The 19,447-nt window shown below is 54.3% G+C and overlaps 9 non-coding genes across 9 annotated transcripts; 4 read left to right on the top strand and 5 right to left on the bottom strand.

The window, feature by feature from the left end:
- Positions 1 to 2,076: 2,076 nt before the first annotated feature.
- TRNAK-CUU (transfer RNA lysine (anticodon CUU)) lies at positions 2,077 to 2,149 on the bottom strand. Its single transcript has one exon. It is a non-coding gene; the product is annotated as a tRNA-Lys (tRNA).
- A 1,166-nt stretch (positions 2,150 to 3,315) lies between these two features.
- Positions 3,316 to 3,388, top strand: TRNAR-CCU (transfer RNA arginine (anticodon CCU)). The gene has a single exon. It is a non-coding gene; the product is annotated as a tRNA-Arg (tRNA).
- A 2,006-nt stretch (positions 3,389 to 5,394) lies between these two features.
- TRNAP-CGG (transfer RNA proline (anticodon CGG)) lies at positions 5,395 to 5,466 on the bottom strand. The gene has a single exon. It is a non-coding gene; the product is annotated as a tRNA-Pro (tRNA).
- A 1,196-nt stretch (positions 5,467 to 6,662) lies between these two features.
- Positions 6,663 to 6,735, bottom strand: TRNAK-CUU (transfer RNA lysine (anticodon CUU)). The gene has a single exon. It is a non-coding gene; the product is annotated as a tRNA-Lys (tRNA).
- Positions 6,736 to 10,274: 3,539 nt separating this feature from the next.
- Positions 10,275 to 10,347, top strand: TRNAK-CUU (transfer RNA lysine (anticodon CUU)). Its single transcript has one exon. It is a non-coding gene; the product is annotated as a tRNA-Lys (tRNA).
- Positions 10,348 to 11,718: 1,371 nt separating this feature from the next.
- Positions 11,719 to 11,791, bottom strand: TRNAK-CUU (transfer RNA lysine (anticodon CUU)). The gene has a single exon. It is a non-coding gene; the product is annotated as a tRNA-Lys (tRNA).
- Positions 11,792 to 14,024: 2,233 nt separating this feature from the next.
- TRNAP-AGG (transfer RNA proline (anticodon AGG)) lies at positions 14,025 to 14,096 on the top strand. The gene has a single exon. It is a non-coding gene; the product is annotated as a tRNA-Pro (tRNA).
- A 3,236-nt stretch (positions 14,097 to 17,332) lies between these two features.
- Positions 17,333 to 17,405, top strand: TRNAK-CUU (transfer RNA lysine (anticodon CUU)). The gene has a single exon. It is a non-coding gene; the product is annotated as a tRNA-Lys (tRNA).
- Positions 17,406 to 17,941: 536 nt separating this feature from the next.
- On the bottom strand, positions 17,942 to 18,013 carry TRNAP-AGG (transfer RNA proline (anticodon AGG)). Its single transcript has one exon. It is a non-coding gene; the product is annotated as a tRNA-Pro (tRNA).
- Between the last annotated feature and the right edge of the window lie 1,434 nt (positions 18,014 to 19,447).

Below are 19,447 nucleotides of genomic sequence, written 5' to 3'. Positions count from 1 at the left end.
CACGTCTGGGCTCAGGATGATGCCAGGGTCTGCTTCAGATTATGGGTATTTTCAGCTGCACAGGTGGCCCTCAACCCAAACCACCAAAGTCAGACGCAGCCTGAGATCCCGGATGTTGCCTGGTACTGAGTTGAATCGGTCTTTCTCTGGGCTTTGACACAGCCTGAGGCCCACATGTTGACTCCAGTCCCCACCATGAGGCCAGGGGATGTGGGTGTGTCAGCTTGAGGAGGCGCCAGGAATATGAGGACACAGCTCCTGCCTCAGGGTGGTGGAAAGCAGGCCTGAGCCGTGGGTTCCTTCTGCCAAAATATTTTGCTGAGCCCCAACTGACTCTGAGTCTGGTCGGATCACTGATGGGAACCCTCAGGATCCAGAGCTAGAAGCTGCCATCTGGGACAAGACTCTTCAGGTTTCTGCCCAAAGTGGGGTGGAAGAGTGTGAGGTGTGGAAGAGTGTGGGACAAGAGTGGGCCCAGGGAGCTGGGAGGGGGCCTCAGAGAGAAAACCAGTGCTTCCAGCAGCCCAGAGTTGCCTGGCTCAGGGAGGTGGCCTGTGGTGGGCAGACAGGATGGAAGCTCAAGCAAGAATTAGTTTTGCAGTCTTGAGACACTGTTCTAAATGATTTACCAAAAAAAAAATTAACTTAATATCCCAAGCAAATCTTTGAGGCATGAGCTGCTATTATCCCCACTCTACAGATGGGGCCCTTGAGAGGCCCTTGAGAGCCCAGGCTTGGTGGGTCCAGATCTGTGAAGTCCAGATGGGGAATAGAGGAGCCTGGTCCTGTAGCCCTCCCCCAACCCTAAAAGAACTGCCCAGGATTTGCATCCTGGACCACTCACACCTAGAGGGAGGCTCAAAACCCCAGGCCACCAGCCACTTGGGTGTGGAGATTTCCTAGATCTCCACAAGGTTACTAGAGTGCTCCTGAAACTGAGGTTCAGGGACAGAGTCTGTGCAGGGAAGTATGGATGTGTGGGTCAGGGACATAGATCAGTCCACAGTGTCCCAAAGTGATACCCAGGGCAAGGGGGGGAGAGCAGGGCTTGGACCCCAGGACTCCCTGTCAGTACCTACTCCCTCCTGTCTCAACCCCTTTGCTCTCCATCATAAAGTAAAAGCACCTGGAATCAGAGTCTGTCATTCCAGGCACACCACAAAAATGTCCTGAGGGCAAGGGAAGGGCTTGTCCAGCATTTGAATCTGCCCACAGAGAGGGATCAGAGAAGGCAATGGCACCCCACTCCAGTACTCTTGCCTGGAAAATCCCATGGATGGAGGAGCCTGGTAGGCTGCAGTCCATGGGGTCGCTAAGACAGCGACTTCACTTTCACTTTTCACTTTCATGCATTGGAGAAGGAAATAGCAACCCACTCCAGTGTTCTTGCCTGGAGAATCTCAGAGGTGGGGGAGTCTGGTGGGCTGATGTCTATGGGGTCGCACAGAGTCCAACATGACTGAAGTGACTTAGCAACAGCAGAGAGGGGTAGGATGTGAGTCTCACTTGGTGTGAGGGCACCAGGGGCCCTATGGAACCATCCAAAGCCATCTGAAGAGTATAACTGAGGCACGGAGACCCCAGTCAGTCAGGGAGCAGAACCTACACCACAGCAATAGGGCAGGGACCCCTCCAGGCCTGGCTTTGTCTTTTCTTGTTTAAGACACACCCTCCCTGCTCCCTCTGCCCCGAATGTCTCCTGAGGGGAAAATCACACCCCAAATCGGTGTCCTTTCTTCCTCCTCATAGGATAAGGTGACTAAGACTTTGTGTTTGTTTTCTCAGAAAAGTGAAAGTCGCTTAGTCCTGTCTGACTCTTTGCCACCCTCCATGGACTATACAGTCCTTGGAATTCTCCGGCAAGAAAACTGGAGCCATCAACTGTTCCCTTCTCCAGGGGATCTTCCCAACCCAGGGATGGAACTCAGGTCTACCCACATTACAGGTGGATTCTTTACCAGCTGTGCCACCAGGGAAGCCGTTTCTCAGGAAGATTTCTCCAAATCGGATTCGGAGTTATTGAAAAGCCCATGCAAAGCCTATGCAAATGACAGGGGTTCCCAAAATAGGAAACCCCGCCCAACGTGGGGCTCGAACCCACGACCCTGAGATTAAGAGTCTCATGCTCTACCGACTGAGCTAGCCGGGCCTTGCTAGAACAGGTCAAGCCCAGGTGACTGGCTGGCTACTCCTACATCGCCTTTTCTTCCCATCTTCTTCCTCCTGCCAGAGGTTACAGGCACTGAATCGCGGAGCTGCTGTCTTCCACTCTTGATCCAAGTTCTAGGTCCGCAGAGGAAAGTCGGGTCCCCAGTCCCTCGCTCCAGCGAGTACTCGCTGGAGCCTCCACAGCGAGTCCCCTTTGCTCCGGTAGGGGCAATTTGTGGTCTGGGGTCGCAGAGTCCTCAGCCTGGACGCCCGAAGTGCGAGAAGCTGCGACCTCCTCCCTTCCTTAGCATCATCCCGGATCGGGTCCCGGATTCGAGCCCCAAGGGCGTCGTCGTGGGACAAGGTGCCGCGCGCTGCTCGGAGGACGAGTGCGGAGGTTCTGAACTCCATCTCCTTCCCCAACTCGGTCCTTGCCCACAGGTCCCATCCGGGTCCCGTGGTCCCCCTGAGTCTCCAGGTAAGACGAGCAGAGGGTGAGGGACACTTCTTCCAGCAGGAAAAGTCTGTAGCCACCGCCTTCCCTGTGCTGGGCACTAAAAAGGGGGGAGAGGTGATGGATCCCCTCCTCCTGGAGCTTTCCCGGCTTGCCCCTCCTGAAAGCGACAGTGTCTGGAAACTCGGGGATGCCCAAGACTGTCGTGAAGGGCCAGTCGCCCCCAAGGCCAGCACCGTACCCTTAAACCAAAGAGCCAGAACGAAGATGACGCATTCTGGTCCTTGGTCGCCCTGACACCGCCCTTCCTCCCCTCTCCCACGCCCCCCGCCCCCCGCCCCGCAACTAGGGCAGAGGCGGGATTCTCTGCTCCGAGAGAGGGAACCTGGGGGAAGTTTCGGTGCCGATACCCTGAAGGGGATGGTGAGGTTATGCTTGGTGTTCTAGGGTCCGGGGTTCGGTGATACACACTCAGGGTGGCTTCCACCACCACCCCCACCTCCACCCCGACTCCCTCCTCCATCCCCACCAGGCGCAGGGGGACTTGGGCAACCCTGGGACCCTAGGGTACCGGGCACAAGGGTGCATATATCCCAAGCCCGTGCTTGTCCCTAAACAAAGGAAGCAGAGCAGCAAAATACTGGAACAGAAGTCTCGCGCTCTAAGTGTAGAAGGGGCGGGTCCTGGACAGGAAGCGAGCGCCTGAAGAGCACGCCCCGGTGGCCTAATGGAGAAGGCACTGGCCTCCTAAGCCAGGGATTGTGGGTTCGAGTCCCACCCGGGGTAATCGGTCACATTTTGGCATCTGTATGTTGGGGTGGCTTCTGTCAGCAAAAACTGTTGTCAACCTCATCCCTGAGAGCTGCACCTTCTAGGACCCCCAAAGTTGGAGGACGGGTGTTTCTTTAGGTGTCTCCAGTGAAAGTGAGGAAGGAAGGGAGCTGGCTAGGGGATAAGGGACATGTCACAGAGGAGCAAAATCTTTAAAGTTCTGATATGTCCTTAAACTATTTAGAATGTTTACATTTAAAAATCAATGTACTTTTTATAGACTGAAAAAGACCATATGATCATCTCAATACATGCAGTAAAGGCACTTGATAAGTCCAACCTCCATTCCTGATTTTAAAAACTCTTAGCAAACTAGTGTTTGAGGGGTAGATGGAAGAGATAACAAAGCCATGAGAAAAATGTTGAGGATGATGAATTTGTTCATTATTTTGACTCTGGTGATGGTTTGGGAGTACACAAAGGTCAAAATGTATGAAATTGTGTACTTTAAATGTGTTACACTCTATTATATAAAAATTTTAAAAAATTGAAGTATAAATGATGTACAATATTTTATGTTACAGGTGTACAATATAGTGATTCACAATTTTAAAGATTATACTTCATTCATAATTACTAGAAAAATTGACTTTATTCCCTGTGTTGTACAGTATATCATTGTAGCTTATTTTGTACATAGTAGTTTCTACCTATTAATCCCTTATCCCATATGCCCCTTTCCCTGTTCCATCTCCTCACTGGTAGCCATTGGCTTTTTCTCTAAATATCTGTGAGTCTGAATAAAGCTTTTTTTTTTCTTTTTTAATGACCACAAGTTATTTGACACTCTTTGCAGTGAGGAGTGGGGGGTCTTTGGACTGACCCCACTTGAACCTCAGTGAACTGTGGCTGTGACTTCTTCATATAATAATGTAGGGCTGAAGTGACACTGTAGGACCTTCAAGGTTGGATTCTAAGCGGCTGCAGCTTCCATCTTGTCCAGTAGAACACATACGTGGGGTTCCAAGTTGCCAGGTAAGAAATTCAATGAGCTAAACTAAAAGTTGGCAAATATTTTTTTTTCTTTATTTTTTGATTGGAGGATAATTGCTTAACAATGTTGTGTTGGTTTCTGCCCTACAACAATGTAAATAAGTCATATATATATATATATATATATATGAAGGAAATGGCAACCCACTCCAGTACTCTTGCCTGGAAAATTCCACGGATTGAGGAGCCTGGTAGGCTCTGGTCCATGGGGTCGCAAAGAGTCGGAAGCGACTGAGTGACTTCACTTTCTTTCTTTCTATAGTTCCTTTTGGAGAAGGAAATGGCAACCCACTTCAGTGTTCTTGCCTGGAGAATCCCATGGACGGAGGGGCCTGGTGGGCTACAGTATATGGGCTTGCAAAGAGTCAGACACCACCAAGCAACTAACACACACACACACACACACACACATACACATGTATAAGCCTCCCTTCCAATGGCGAATGTATGTAGTGGAAGAATTTTGAATTCTGGAACAAAAGAAGAATGCCTTCAATCAAATTTCTATTTAACATCTTATTAGATGTCAGATCTTAACTACTCTATTGGGGATCAACCCGAGACTCCAGCAATGAAAACGGCGAATCTTGATTAACCACTGGACCACCAGGGAATTCCCACAGATTTTTAAAATAGTAACAAAAAGGTGAAATTAAGTGCAGTATATTTTAACTAAACCAATATATATCTAAAGTGTCATTTCAACAAGTTATCAGATCTCTTACTTTATTTGGATCGAGTTTTCAAAAGCCAATGTGTATTTTTACACCTTTACCAACGCATCTCGGACCAGCCGGAAGAAACCCGTGTCCAGTTTCGGGAAAAAGCTGCGTGCGGGGAAGGAAGAACCGAGCAGAGCTGTGCGCTGGAGCAGGGACCGTGAGTTCAGGTTCCCGGGCTCGGGAGAGGTAGGTTTGCTCTCGGTTCTCCGGGCTCTAAAACTATGGGTAACCCGGAAAGGGTAACCTGGGCTCGTCCGGGATTTGAACCCGGGACCTCTCGCACCCGAAGCGAGAATCATACCCCTAGACCAACGAGCCACCCCTGCAAAGTCGCTCTCAACTCTTCGTTTACAACTATTCCCATCCTTGCTCGAGTCAGGTTTATTCCGAAGTAGACTGGCAGAGGGGCCCTTGAATTGGGGCGGGGAGACCCAGGAAACCCAGGCCAGCAGGGGCAGAAAGAGAGGCCCGCTAAGCCAGGATCAGGAAGGGTTGATTCCTGGACCACAGGGGGATTGATCCCCGCCCTAGGGGAGTGAACAGCAGAAACATGGGGGCGGGGGGCGGGGGGCGTGGGACCAGAGGCTTGGATGAGCGGGAGGGCATCTTACAGGACGAGCACCGGCAGTCCAGGGGACCCCGAGCCTCAGGCTGACAGCGTGGGGCTGTGGATTGTGGCTACGGAGCAGGCAGGCACAGGGGACTGGCATCAAGCAGGCGCCGATCCCCTAAGGTGGGGCCTGTGCCCTAGAACCTCCAGAGGAGGAGGATCAGGGGAAGGAGGTGACCGCTCCGCCTTATGCGCCTGGCCCCAGGACTGCCAGCCTGTGCGCGGGAGAAGAGTGGCGGATCCCCCTTCTGATCCCCAAAGCCCCACACGGTGGGAGAGGACCACCTTGGGAGCCTCCTGCGGTTCTGGGCAAATCCCTTCCATGGGAAAAGTAAGGCAGGGTGGAGTCAACAGGGGCTGGCTCATTTGAACAGTTCAGTGGGTTTTAGGGTGTGGGGGCTGGGTGATCAAGCCCTGGGTGATTCGGGCCAGGGGAAATATTGGCTTGGTGTGTGAAAGTTAGATAAAGACATGACTCAGTGTGTGGACTGAATTTGTTGGTTTGCAAACTGTTTACTTCCTCTAGGAATTAGCTAGCCCTGGGGTTGGGAGTCTGTCACCAGCCAGCAGGCACCTCCAAAAGATCAAACCATCAAGAAATGAAGATCTTCCCTGTCTTCTTCTTTATGAAAGTTCCATGCTTTCTCCGTGACCCTAGGTCGTCGTTGTTGCTTAGCTGCTCAGTCTTGTGGGACTCTTTCTGACTCTGGACTGTAGCGGACCAGGCGCCTCCGGCCATGGGTTTCCTAGGTAAGAACACCGAAGTGAGTTGCCGTTTTCTTTTCCTAGGTCGAGGTCTTGAAATTTGGTCCCCGGGATTTGTGATTGGTGTGGCTAGGACTCTGTGAATGTTTGCTTGCCGCATAAGACTCTGAACTCCCCTAACGCAGCTTAACAAAAGCTACGCCCAACGTGGGGCTCGAACCCACGACCCTGAGATTAAGAGTCTCATGCTCTACCGACTGAGCTAGCCGGGCGGCTCTTTGATCTTTTTTTCTTTGAAGGAACCACCCCTGTCCATAGGTCCCTGCTGTGCACAGCTTGGCCCCTTCCAGTTTACTTGAGAAACAGCCAAGAAGCCTCAGGTTTGAAGACTGCCAGGGGGCAGGACGGCCTCGACTGAAATGCAGAGACTTGCCTAGGGTGCCCAGGGAAGGGGGGAAAGGGGAGGCTGACCCAGACGGACAGATGGAGGCCAGGTGGGAGCGTGCAGCGCTGGGAGGTCAGTGCCTGGGCCCCTGAAGCCCCATGCACGGTCCCAGGACCCCGCACGCAGGAGGCAGCCCCATGAAACTGCCTTCTTGCTTCCCAGATATGGGATCAGAACCCAAGTTTCCCCCGACCATCCCTCCTCCCGTGGGGTGGGAAGATCAGGACCCTCTTGCAGACGGAGGACGGAGTCCTGAAGATTAGGCTCACTAGAAATGGGTAGCACAAGGCGTTCTTATCTACTGTGGTCTTGGGGTGAGTCCCCAGGGCCTGCAAGAGCTCTTGAGGACGAATCTGGGCCCCGTGGCCCCCGCCCCCAATACACACTACCCACCCCACCCCAACCTACACCCTGATTTAGGGCGGACCGTGTGGCCTGAACCGGAATGACCCAGGAGACCCGCTGCAAGCCTGGAGGGGGAACCCGGTACCCAGGGGGTGTGACGCAGTGTCCAGGGCCAACTTCTTCCTTCCCAGTCAGTTTCTGGAATAAGGAAGGGAACTGTGAGGCACCTAGAGCTACACGGGGGCTTTGGGAGCCCAGCCCAGGAGCCCCAGGGTCTGCCCTGGACCCTGGTCCCCCTTCCTGTAGGGTGAGACTTGGCTTTGATCCAAGGTCAGTGGCTGGGGCTGGCCAGTTGGTCTTGAGTTTGGGTTTCAAGGGGAGCCCTCATGCGGTCCCTGCGACTGGGCCTGGGCCAGAGGGAGGGCCCAGGGGCAGTGGATGGGTGGAGAGGCGATCCCCTGGCCCCTGGGGCCCAGAGTGTCGATCTCATTTCTCTCTGGAGAGTAAGGCAGATCCTCCAGCCACAAGCTCTGCTTCCTTCCAGGGAGGGAGGATCTGGGGACCACCCAAACTGAGTGAGGGAGAGGAGAGAGGAGGACGTGGATGACACCAAGGAAAAATAGGAGCCCATATGCTGTGGCTTGTTCGTGTAGGGGTGTGATTCTTGCTTTGGGAGTGGGAGGTCCTGGGTTCAAATCCAAAATGAACCCCTATGGTTAGCTGGTTTGGGGGGGTTTTTTGTTTGTTTTGTTTTAGGAAAATCTGTCAGTGGTTCAGCACCACAGACACTGGCATTCCAGACCACAGAGATGAGGATATACATCAGACTGAGAGAGAGCAGATGCCAAGGACCACCAGCCAGGGGGACTTTTCTGTTCTGAGGGTGCTTTTCTTGCTTTAGATGTGAGAGGTCCTGAATTCAACCCCAAGAGTTCTCTTCAGAACCAAGCAGGCAGGGCCTGGCTGTACTGTCTGTGTAGACCAACAGCCCTCGGTGTTGGAGCCAGCTAGGAGTGTGGGGCTGCTGGCTCAGGGTGTCACTCAGGCAGACAGGGCCCCCTGGGGCAGGGGGAAAGACTGGGCTCAAAGGGCAGCCCCTTCCATAGCAATCACCCCCACACCCAGCCCAAGGGGCCACCTGCAGGAGCTCTTTCTGATGGCCTCTTCTGTTCCTAAACCACATGACTCCTGTACTCAGGGCAACACTTTTGGCCTAGTTCTGCAGTCCCCAAACTGTGTGTGAAGGCACCTTTATAGCATTTTAAATTTTCCAGGGATGTTTTGAAGTTTTGAGAGAAAGAGCAATAGTCAACATCCATTAGACACCATTCTATGTGAACCACTGGTTCGAGGCCGTTCAGTTTCAAGTTTTATGATTATATATATATATATATATATTTTTTTTTTTTTGGCAAAGTTAAGTTTTCTGTGGCTTCTGTGGAAAAAGCAAGCACTGCTGGAAAATCAATGTGAGTGGGAACTTAGAGTGGCGGTGTTCAATCTGATTCTGGGGTTGGAGAAGCTGTACAGGGCCCATCAAGTGCACACACTCCATTAGAAAATAATGATGATTATTCAAAAGGAATATAAAAATAGTATTAACAGTATTCTTCTCAAAAAGGCACTGTGCTGGGTTGAATGGTGTCCTAATGCTCACGGTCATCCAGAATCTCAGAAGGTAGGGTGCCTGAACAGTAGTATATTTATTAGATGCTATATATATATATCTCCAGAATCAAACATATATAGAGCATCATAAAACTTGAAACTGAACTGCCTTAAACAAGTGGATTTGTCCAGGATTTGAACCCAGGACTTCATGCACCCAAAGGAGGAATCATACCCCTACACCAACAAGCTATCATAACCTTACTGACTGTCCTTGGTGTCATCCACGTCCTCCTCTCTCCTCTCCCTCATTCAGTTTAGGCGGTCCCCCAGATCCTCCCTCCCCGGAGGGAAGGGGGGCTTGTGGCTGGAGGATCTGCCTTACTCTCCAGAGAGAAATGAGATCGACACTGTGGGCCCCAGCGGCTGGGGAGGTCGCCTCTCCACCCATCCACTGCCCCTGGGCCCTCCCTCTGGCCCAGGCCCAGTCGCAGGGACCGCATGAGGGCTCCCCTTGAAACCCAAACTGGAGACCAACTGACCAGCCCCAGCCACTGACCTTGGATCAAAGCCAAGTCTCACCCTACAGGAAGGGGGACTAGGGTCCAGGGCAGACCCTGGGGCTCCTGGGCTGGGCTCCCAAAGCCCCCGTGTAGCTCTAGGTGCCTCACAGTTCCCTTCCTTATTCCAGAAACTGACTGGGAAGGAAGAAGTTGGCCCTGGCTGGACACTGCGTCACACCCCCTGCGTACCGGGTTCCCTGTCCCAGGGTTGCAGCGGGTCTCCTGGGTCATTCTGGATAATTCAGGCGGGCCGCCTAAAGCGGGGCGGGGTAGGGCGTGGCGTGGCAAGTGAGTGGTGAGTATTCGGGGCAGGGGTCAGGGGGACCAAGGTTTGGCCCTAGGAGCTCTCGCAGGCCCTGGGGACTCACCCCCAGACCACTGTAGAAAAGAACGCCTTGTGCCACCTATCTTAGTGACCTTGCCCTCCCGTCTGCAAGAGGGTCCTGATTTCCCTCCGGCCCTCACGGGAGGGAGGGACGGTTGGGGGAAGCTTGGGTTCTGATCCCATATCTGGGAAGCAAGAAGACAATTTCGTGGGGCCGCCTCCTGCGTGCGGGGTCCCGTGACGTGCATGGGATTCAGGGGCCCAGGCACCGGTGTCTCAGCGCGGCGCGCTCCGGGGCCTCCATATGCCTGTCCGTCTGGGTCAGCTTCCGTCCCCCACCTCGCCCCTCCCCGCCCCGCTAAGCAAGTCTCTAAATTACGGTCAAGGCTGTCCCGCGCCCTCGCAGCCTTCAAACCTGAGGCTTCCTGGCAGTTTTTCGAAAAAACTGGGAGAAGCCAAGCTGTGCACAGCAGGGACCTACGGACAGGGATCGATCTTCCAAAGGAGAGACAGGGTAAACAAGCAGCCCGGCTAGCTCAGTCGGTAGAGCATGAGACTCTTAATCTCAGGGTCGTGGGTTCGAGCCCCACGTTGGGCGCAGCTTTTGTTAAGCTGGTAAGGGAGTTCAGATTCTTCCATGTGGAGCAAGCATTCACAGAATCCTAGCCACACATATCTGCAGATGGGGCTACTGGTAAAGCAGCCACCTGCCAATGTAGGAGACAGAGAGACGCAGTTTCGATCCACGTGTCAGGAGGATCCTCTGAATGGCAACCCACTCCAGTATTCTTGCCGGGAGAATCCCACGGACAAAGGAGCCTGGCGAGCTACAGCCCATCGGGTCGTGAAGAGTCAGACACGACTGAGACGACTTAGCACGCACACACACAAGTTGCCCAGATTGTGGTAATTTGTTAGGGCAACCACAGCTAACACTGGTCCTGAAGGTAAGACTTTTCCCCCCCCCTCCCATAAAGCTAATAAGGTATACGGACCTAACTATTCTGTACCCCAGACCGTTCTTTCTTTTCACGTAAGAACACCAGGAAATATTCCTGAGACTAAGTGTGCCTTAGTCTGGCCGGAGTAGCAGCCTGGGTCCTGGGACCTGGAGTTCCAAGGGTCCGGGGGAGAGGCAGGGGCAGCCTCGCTGATGGCACTCTAAGAGAAGTCTGGGTTCCTACCAAAAAATAAAGCAAACCTGCTCCCGTCAAACACCCAGCCTGCCCTTTTAGAAGGCTAGACCCTTGAGAGAAAACAAGAAAATCCGCTGATGGAAACTGTATCCCGTCATCCTCGCTTTCCCCCAAATCGGGAAGCGAAACGCCCCGTGTCCATGTCCTTTTTACTGGGGAGAGTGGAGCAAAGTTGAGAGCCCCCCCCCCCCCCCCCCCCGCCAAATAAGAGACCACCGATTGCCGGGCCCGGGGGTGAGGGGCGGGTTGGGGAGGGAAGTTCTGAGCAGCCCCTCCTCAGGCACGCGGGGAGCCCTGCTTCGGAGGAGCCTCCTGATGGCGCTCCCCAAACCTCGGTGCCTGGAACTGGCCGGGGCGCTCCGGGCTCGGAGAGTCGCCCTCCATCCCCGCCCTGCCCACCCCCGCCGCCGGCACCTACACCCCGGGCGGCGGGCACCCTGGGGCTCCCGGAGTCCGGGGTTCTATGAGCTCCTAGTCAAGTGCAGTGGCGCCGGTCGCTCGGGGTTTACTAAATCTAAGATCCAGGGGCTGGGCGTCTTCTCGGGCCAGGTATTCAAAAGCTGGCTGGCGGGCCAAAGGTCTGAACCGCTTCGCTCAAGGTGGAGACGGAAGTCTGCGGCTGAAATGTGTGAGGATCCAGGGAACCGATTAGGTTGCTGGCAACGTAGGTCCCCTGGCTGCCTGTATCGGTAAAAACCTCTGGAAACGGTTCTTAGTATTTTCCTTCTGGTGGTGTGCCGCCCCTGTGGCCTCTTCATCATCCAAAAAGCACACGCCCAACGTGGGGCTCGAACCCACGACCCTGAGATTAAGAGTCTCATGCTCTACCGACTGAGCTAGCCGGGCTTAGACGAGGGGCGTTTTTGACTCCCCGCAGCTGAGTCCCAAAGGCGGGTCCTGCAAAAAAAAAAAAAGAAGAAGAAGAAGAAAAAAATCGGCACAGGTGCGGGCGTCCTGGAGCCCGCCCTCTGGGCATTCAGGCTGTTGGCACAGTCCCTGGACGTCCAGCCGGGCATCGTCCCCCTCCGCCTCCCCGCGCCCTCCGCCGCCTCTCCCCGGACCCCCATTCTCATGCAGTTGTCGGCAGGCAGGGATTCTTTCTCTTACTGTTAAAGTGGAACTTTTGGCCTGGGGCCATTAGCCACAGCCCTGGGTCAGGGTCTCTCAGGGTGGTCCTCGGGGGTTGAGGGTGGGGGCAAGGAACAGCCCCTCTCCTGGGTCCGAGTATGGCTCAGAGGAGCCCGGATCATGGCTCCCTCTGCCTATGTAATCCGGAATCTAACTCATGATTGAGCTCCCATCTATTTATGGCTTCAGTTGTTTAAAATGACCTTAAGAATCAGCCCCTTGCGCTCCTCTTCTGACCTATGCGCAGCACCACAGAGTCCCAGAGGGGAGGGCTCGTGGGCTACTCCTTTGCTCCTGTGTAGGGTCCTCGCATCCGCGACTCCAGGGAGCCACTGCTCTGCCCACGACCACCTGTGTCTTGGGACTATCTTGGAAGAGTCAGAAACTGATCCTGGGCCCTTCCCAGGATGCTTCGTCTGTTCAGAAGGTCTCTGGGACGGGGGTGGGGGGATGGGGGGATGGGGGCGGGGGGGGGGCGGGGGGGGGCACATTGTTTACCATTCCTGCTGAGCTTGGAAAACCCATCCTGGGTAGGATTCTGTTCCTGACCTCTCTCCTCTTACCCACAAAGTTCCAGAGTCTAGAAAAGCTGCCGCTACTGAAAAGTCAGAAGGACTAGACTGGGACATTCCAGGGACCCCTTCCCTGCCTCCCTCCCCCGCCCCCCCGCCCCCCCCTCCACAGTACCAAGTGACAGCTCTAGCTTTGAAGGTCCATTGGAGGAGATCAGAAATGCTAATACCCAAAGCTGAAGCTCCATTTGCCCCAAACCCGGGCAATAGAAACCTTCTCCAAGACCCAACACACTGTTCCTGCTCCGGGTGGAGCCCGGGCCCACGATCCCTGGCTTAAAAGGCCAAGAGACCCAGCAGGCCCTGGGCCTTCCCCCACAACAAGGCTAAGTCTTCCCTTCCTTCCACCCGTGGACCCTGCATCAGCCCCTCTTCCAACACCCACTCCAGTCAACCCCACTGCCTCTGCTCTGTCCCACATCTCCCCCTCTTCTCTCTGCCCCAGGTCAGCACTTGAACCAGCCTTCCTGGCCTTCCAGGTGTGTGTGTGTGTCTGCTCAAAGGTCACAGCCTCCCCCACTGGGGCTGGTGCCCTTAGAGCTGGTCCCTGCAGAGTTCTCAGCACAGGGCCTGGTACATGGAATGTGTGGGATGAGTCAGAATGCACAGTGGGGAGGAGGGTCACTGAAGTCGCAGGGGCAACAGGGACATGCAAGGGTGGTATCTCAGGTCTGACAAGTCCCGGCAGAATCTAGGTGTGAGCTCTTCTGAACGTTTTAGGGCCTGGGCTTGGGTGTACAGGGAAGAGCGGGCCCTCTGCCGAGCTCTGAAGAGGGCAGAGCCTCCGGGGCAGGGGCCCAGGGATGGTGGTGGTGGCGGGTGGCCTGTGGACAAGGCCACCAGCTCAGGGATGGAGGCTCCCGCGGGAGGGCCCTGGGAAAGGCCCAGGCCACATTAGTTGCTCCTCTGGGGTGACCAGTGCACGTGGCCCCTAAGCCTCAGGAGACCCACATTTCTCTGAATATAATTCTCTTCCATGGAGAAGACTGACAGCTGTGTAGTTCGTGGCCTTGTCGGGAGCAGAGGAATCCAGGCACCGCGGCTCCAGCTCTGTCCCCAGTCCCCAGCCTTTGGTTGTAGAGAGAGGAAAGGACCCTCAAGTTCCTCTGCGGTGGAGGCCTCAGTGATGGTGGCCTGGCGTCGCCAGTCGAGCCAGGACTAGGGGAGGCAGAACGGAGTACCAGATGCCCAGAGGATCAGGCTCCCGGACCTGGTGCGCACAGGCGCGGCGACACTGCACTCTCCTCTTCTAGACGGCAGAGAACTGAACTTACCGGAGCCCTTTGTGAAGCACCTCGGAAGCGGGGAGCCGTGGCCCTGAGGCTGGACAGGGAAGTGATGTGACGATAATATGGAATGGGCAAAGAAAGTGTTACTGTGGCTCGTTGGTCTAGGGGTATGATTCTCGCTTAGGGTGCGAGAGGTCCCGGGTTCAAATCCCGGACGAGCCCATCTTTTTATCCCCAGAACTCCCAGTGTACCTATTCCAGGGCCTCTTGTGGACACCACGTGTGGTCTGATGTACCATCACCCGCCCGCCCCATCCACTCAGCCCGCTAGCCTGAGCGGAAGGGCTAGAGGTCCAGAATCTGAGTCCTGAATTTGGGCTCCACATTAAATAGCTTAGCGGGTGGGAATTATGAAGAGAGAGCCCCAGGCACAGCGGGCGACCACAGCTCCCGCCTGGGACGCCGAACCCTGCCCGCGTCCCTGTGCCGCGTGGCACAGGCAGGTGGTTTTCCCCGCCTGGCCGCCAGGGGGCGCGCCGCGCCAACGCTGCCGCGCGATGAAGAGCAGCGCTTCCTCCCCGCCCGGGTCTGGGAAGGCTCCCGGGTCCGTTCCGGCCGGGGGAACATCTGGCCGCCCGGCTTTGCTGCTGCTGTTCTTAATGACCCGTGCGGGGTCGGGCGGAGAAGGCAATGGCACCCCACTCCAGTACTCTTGCCTGGAAAATCCCATGGACGGAGGAGCCTGGTTGGCTGCGGTCCATGGGGTCGCTAAGAGTCGAACACGACTGAGCGACTTCACTTTCCCTTTTCACTTTCATGCATTGGAAAGGAAAATGGCAACCCACTCCTCTTGCCTGGAGAATCCCAGGGACGCGGGAGCCTGGTGGGCTGCCGTCTATGGGGTCGCACAGAGTCGGACACGACTGAAGCGACTTAGCGCAGCAGCAGCGGGGTCGGAAAGCTCCCCTGGACCACCACCCCTCTTCCCACGGGGTGAAAGGAGATAGTAGGGAGCCCGTGCAGGACTGCTCCGAGCATCCACCTGAGGAAATGGACCCCTTAACTTCGGCCGAAGTGTCTCCTCACCTCCCTTTTCCCCTCCTGGGACCTGAAACGTCGGGGCCGTTGGCCCAGCACCTAGTAGCAGCGTCCCCTCCTCCCCCGCCCTGCTTTAATCCGGCTTCTAATGATGGACATTAACGTTCCCCCCAACCTTCTCTTTGTTCACTCGGGGAGCAGTAGGAGGCGCCCCTCCTGCCTCCTGCCAGGGGCCGTCGGCGGAAGCCTAGTGGACAGTATGAACTCTCACTTCCAGCCCAGCAGTGTGGGACCCAGCAGTGTGGGACCCAGCAGGTCCCATCCTGTGGGAATTGCCCTCAGCAGACAGCAACAGGGTGACCCCCTCTTTCCCTACCGGGGGGCGCCTGCTCAGAGAAGGCTGCTAACCCGGAAGATTTAAATGAGATCTAGAGTCTCATAATGCCGAAACTGTCCAAGATGCAATTGAAAACCACTGATGAAACTGAGAACTAGAAAAATGTCAATTTGAAGGATAAATGACAATCAAGAGAAGCTGACTCAGGTATTGGAACCATCGGCCAAGGAAGGCAAACGTGGTTAAGCAGCCATGTAAAAATGCTTCAGAGAGCAATTACAAGCCACTTAAAACAAATTTAAAAATGAAAGTCTCAAATAAATAAAATAAAGAATAACCAACTGAGACGCTTAGAACAGAAACATACAATAATCAAAATAAAAAACTTAATTGACAGGCAATGGCAGGATCAACAGGACAGACGAATCAGTTGAAGATATAACAATAGATATTACCCAATCTGAAGAACAGAGAAAATAAACTTAAAAAAATAAACCAAGTAACAGAGCCTCAAGGCTTTGTGGGGCTTTAACAAAATATATAATATTGGAGTCTTGAAGACCTAAGAGAAGAGAAAGATGGGGCTAAACAGTGTTAGAAGAAATAGTAACTAAAAAAAGAAAAAGAGAAATGAAATCGCTGAAAGTTTCTGGTGGATTAAAAAAATAAACAAAATTTAGAAGAGGATGTACTTGCACCTCTCCATTCTTTGATCAAAGAATAAAGTTTTCAAAATAAACCTTACTTTTAAAAGTTTTGAAAAAAAAAAATGAAGCAGAATCACATAACCCCTCATCCCCCACCCCCACACCAGAGCCTCCTCTGTCTCTGTGTATATTTGAAACCTGTGTACGACATTGTTTCACCCATAAAAGTTTTTTGCCTTAACTCTACAAATAAAGTCCTCCGTTTTGAAATAATCTAATGCCATGTGCACATCCAACAGCATTAAGGATGGCCCCACAGTATTCTATGGTGCTCAGTGCCTGCAGGCTCCTGCTGCCTCCTAACCTCCCTTTGCATTCGGCTGGCTGGTTTCAGGATGCAGGCCAGCTCTGCACATGGGGACTGGTGGAGTCTGAAATCTCAAGGGATCCTCAGAAAATTCTCTGAAGCACCCTGTCTCCAGAATTTGGGGTAGCGGGGATGGGGGGGAGCAGATAACCTCTGCCCTCACTCCCAGTCCACTGTATATCTGAAGTGGCTTTCTGCTCTAGAGAGGCAAGCTGGGAGGGGGATGTGGCAGGGTAGCCTCATCCTCAGCCTACCCAGGTCTCACAAGTGCGGGGCAACCATCTGCTTTCTTCCTCCAGGGCCACCTCACTTCTGATTCTGAATCCTGGGAGACTGGCCGAAACAGGAGTGAGCAGGGTAGGTGTCCTGGTGGGTGCCCCGGGGTCTCCAACCCCTTCCAGCAATCCACCACCAGGTCCTTGGTTCCAACAATTCAAGATCACCCAAAGGACAGACCGAGAAGGGTTGGGCAAAATAAAACTTTAAATAAAAAAAAAGTTTATTTTAGATAATGCGCAGGAAGCATGGATGGTGTCATGTGAACATAGAATCCAGTAGAATCCAGCATGTCTAACAATTCTTGTCAGTTCACGGGTTTGTTTGTGCAAATACAGTGGTGGGTCCCTTGCCATTGCCCGATTTCAGTTGGTCTCCTCATCCAGGAGTATCCCGATCAGCTTGGGCAGGTCCACCCTCAGTTCTGTGCCAGTTGCAGGGCTCCTGGCAGCTGCTGAACAGCTGTCTGTCTGTCCCTCTGTCAGTGTGGCATCTCACCCCACATGTCCCTTACTCTATCCCAGTCCCCCTACTCCCCTCGACTCCCCCCACTTTCCCTGACTCCCCCATTTTCCCTCACTCACCCACCCCTCCCACTTCCCCCCACTCCCCTGCCCCTGCAAGGCTGCTTTCCTGCTGGGGATTCGGGGAATTCTGGGCAGTCTAAACACACAGAAGGCCCTGAGAGGACTCCACATCCCTGCTAACCCAGGGACGTACCCCACCCAGTCATTTGGGGTGATCCACAGCCAGTCAAGTTCTGAAGCTTGGCTGGAGTCTACCAGTCACATGTGCCCGGCTAGCTCAGTCGGTAGAGCATGAGACTCTTAATCTCAGGGTCGTGGGTTCGAGCCCCACGTTGGGCGTCCTTTTGACAGGATCTCTAAGCAATTCCTGCCTTTCTGTTTAGGAACAAAATGCACCAAAGGTGAAGTCACGCAGCCTGTGACTTTGCACCGCGCTACCCTGCCCAAGCTCTCATAAGCCCAAAATGTCCACTCCTTACAGTGGATCTGCTAACTCACCAGATTTCTCAACTTCTTTAACCAAAGGAACCCTAGAAATAGATCCATTAACGATTTGAACCTGGATTCTAGACCAAACCCACACACCAGTTTTTCCTTTGGTTTATTTAGGGGAGCGAGCGAGCCAGCTACTACTATCTCTGCATCTGCAGGACAACATGTCCACGGTCATAAAAAGCTCAGCTTACACTAGGATGCTCCTTTGGGAGTCAGGGGAGAACCGAGTTCCATGTTCTCTCTACCAGGAGTGGCCCTGTAGATCTGAGCAACCCAGACCACTGCTCGGAAGGATGAGGATGACAGCTGAGGTGGGAATATCCATATCCGGTGAACGTAACAACAGTGTGTCCCCGGGACACAGCCTTTTATTAAAAGCAGGGCTCGTCCGGGATTTGAACCCGGGACCTCTCGCACCCTAAGCGAGAATCATACCCCTAGACCAACGAGCCACACAATGGTAGTCTCCTCCCCTCCTGATGAACTCAACGTAGCTCTGTCCTCCCTGGTCTGGGACTGTCCCTGATTCCTCAGTCCATGGATGGTTCCCTTTTCCCCGTGAGTGTCATGAATGGAAGGATTTGATTCCGTGGACGGGGGTGGGAGAAGGGGTGGGAGGGGGCGGACATGGGACTTTCCTCATTGTCCCACGCTGAGGCTCCAAGTTGGCGAGTTCCAATGGAGGTTTTGGAGGGTTCGGCTTCTCCCCTCTCCTTCTCTGTACAAGGAACACTGAGGCGATCAGCTCAGCAGAGCACCCCCATTTTGCCTCTGTCACCGGACTGAGGCCTGGGCTGCAGAATGAAGCTTGAAGTAGAGTTCGGATCCCGTCCTCGACGTCGCGGGCTCCTAGATGCCTCCAGGACCACCTGGCTCCGCCAGCACCCACTGAAAACACCTGCCGAGGGGTTGCCAGTCTCACAGCTGGTCCAGCCTGGAGAACCGCCTCCAGAGTCCCAGACTCGAATCCCAGTGCAGACCGCAGCCAGGAAGGGGCCCCAGCGATGGGTGGGGGTTTAAGTAGGGAGTAAAAGGACAAGGGAGGAAGTTGCTCAGAAAAGATGCCCCAAGGTGCTGTCGCCGCTGATGTGACCTGGGTCACGGTGACTTCCTGTCTACTGAACACACACGGACCCCTGACCTCAGTGACCCTGTTCTGGCCACTCGCATCCAGCGGGTCTGGGTCCACCACCCACTGTGCCTGCCCCATGATCCATTCTCACAGGGCCAGGACCCACACCCGCTCTGCCAGGAGTTCTGTTTCAGCCCTAAAGTGACCAGAAAAAGCAAATGGGGCTCCTTGGGGATTTGATGCCAAATTTGATGCCAAAAAGCTCCACAGGGAGCTTCCTCTGCAGTGCTCACTTCCCGTTCCCTGGACAGATGACAGTCAGACCCCAGCTGCAGGCAGAACCTAGACTCAGGGCCTGCCGTAGAGGACAGCAGATCTTGGGTGCCCAAGTAGGGAGGGGGTTGAGGCAGCTCGGAGGGAGGGGCAGCCCTGACACAAAGATGAGTGGACCTGCTGCTGGAGGCAGTGGTGGTTTCCCTTCAAGGAATGCGAGTCTTAAAAGGTTCTGTCTGTGGGGGAAGAAAGTGCTGGCCAGGGAGCCTGGTTACCCTGGTTGATGCCCACTAGGCCTCAAAGGCCAAAGAGGCCTCCCTGGACATCCAAATGGGACCCAGGGTTCTGTTCAGGAAACGCACTCAGTAGGGGACTTGAGAGTCAGGAGGCATGAAAGGGGCACCAAGCATGCAAGACTCCAGGCTTAACCAGAGAAACTGGGGCGATTAGATCAGAGAAGAGGGTCACCAGCCCCCTGCCCCCTCTGCATGTGCTGGGCAGCTCTGGCCCTGTGGCAGCTTGCCTGGCAGGGGCTCTGTGC

Source organism: Bos taurus, chromosome 25, assembly GCF_002263795.3.
Source record: "Bos taurus isolate L1 Dominette 01449 registration number 42190680 breed Hereford chromosome 25, ARS-UCD2.0, whole genome shotgun sequence".
NCBI lineage: Eukaryota > Metazoa > Chordata > Mammalia > Artiodactyla > Bovidae > Bos > Bos taurus.
The sequence above is the reverse complement of the archived record's forward strand: the minus strand, read 5'-3'. Positions and strand labels throughout refer to the sequence as shown.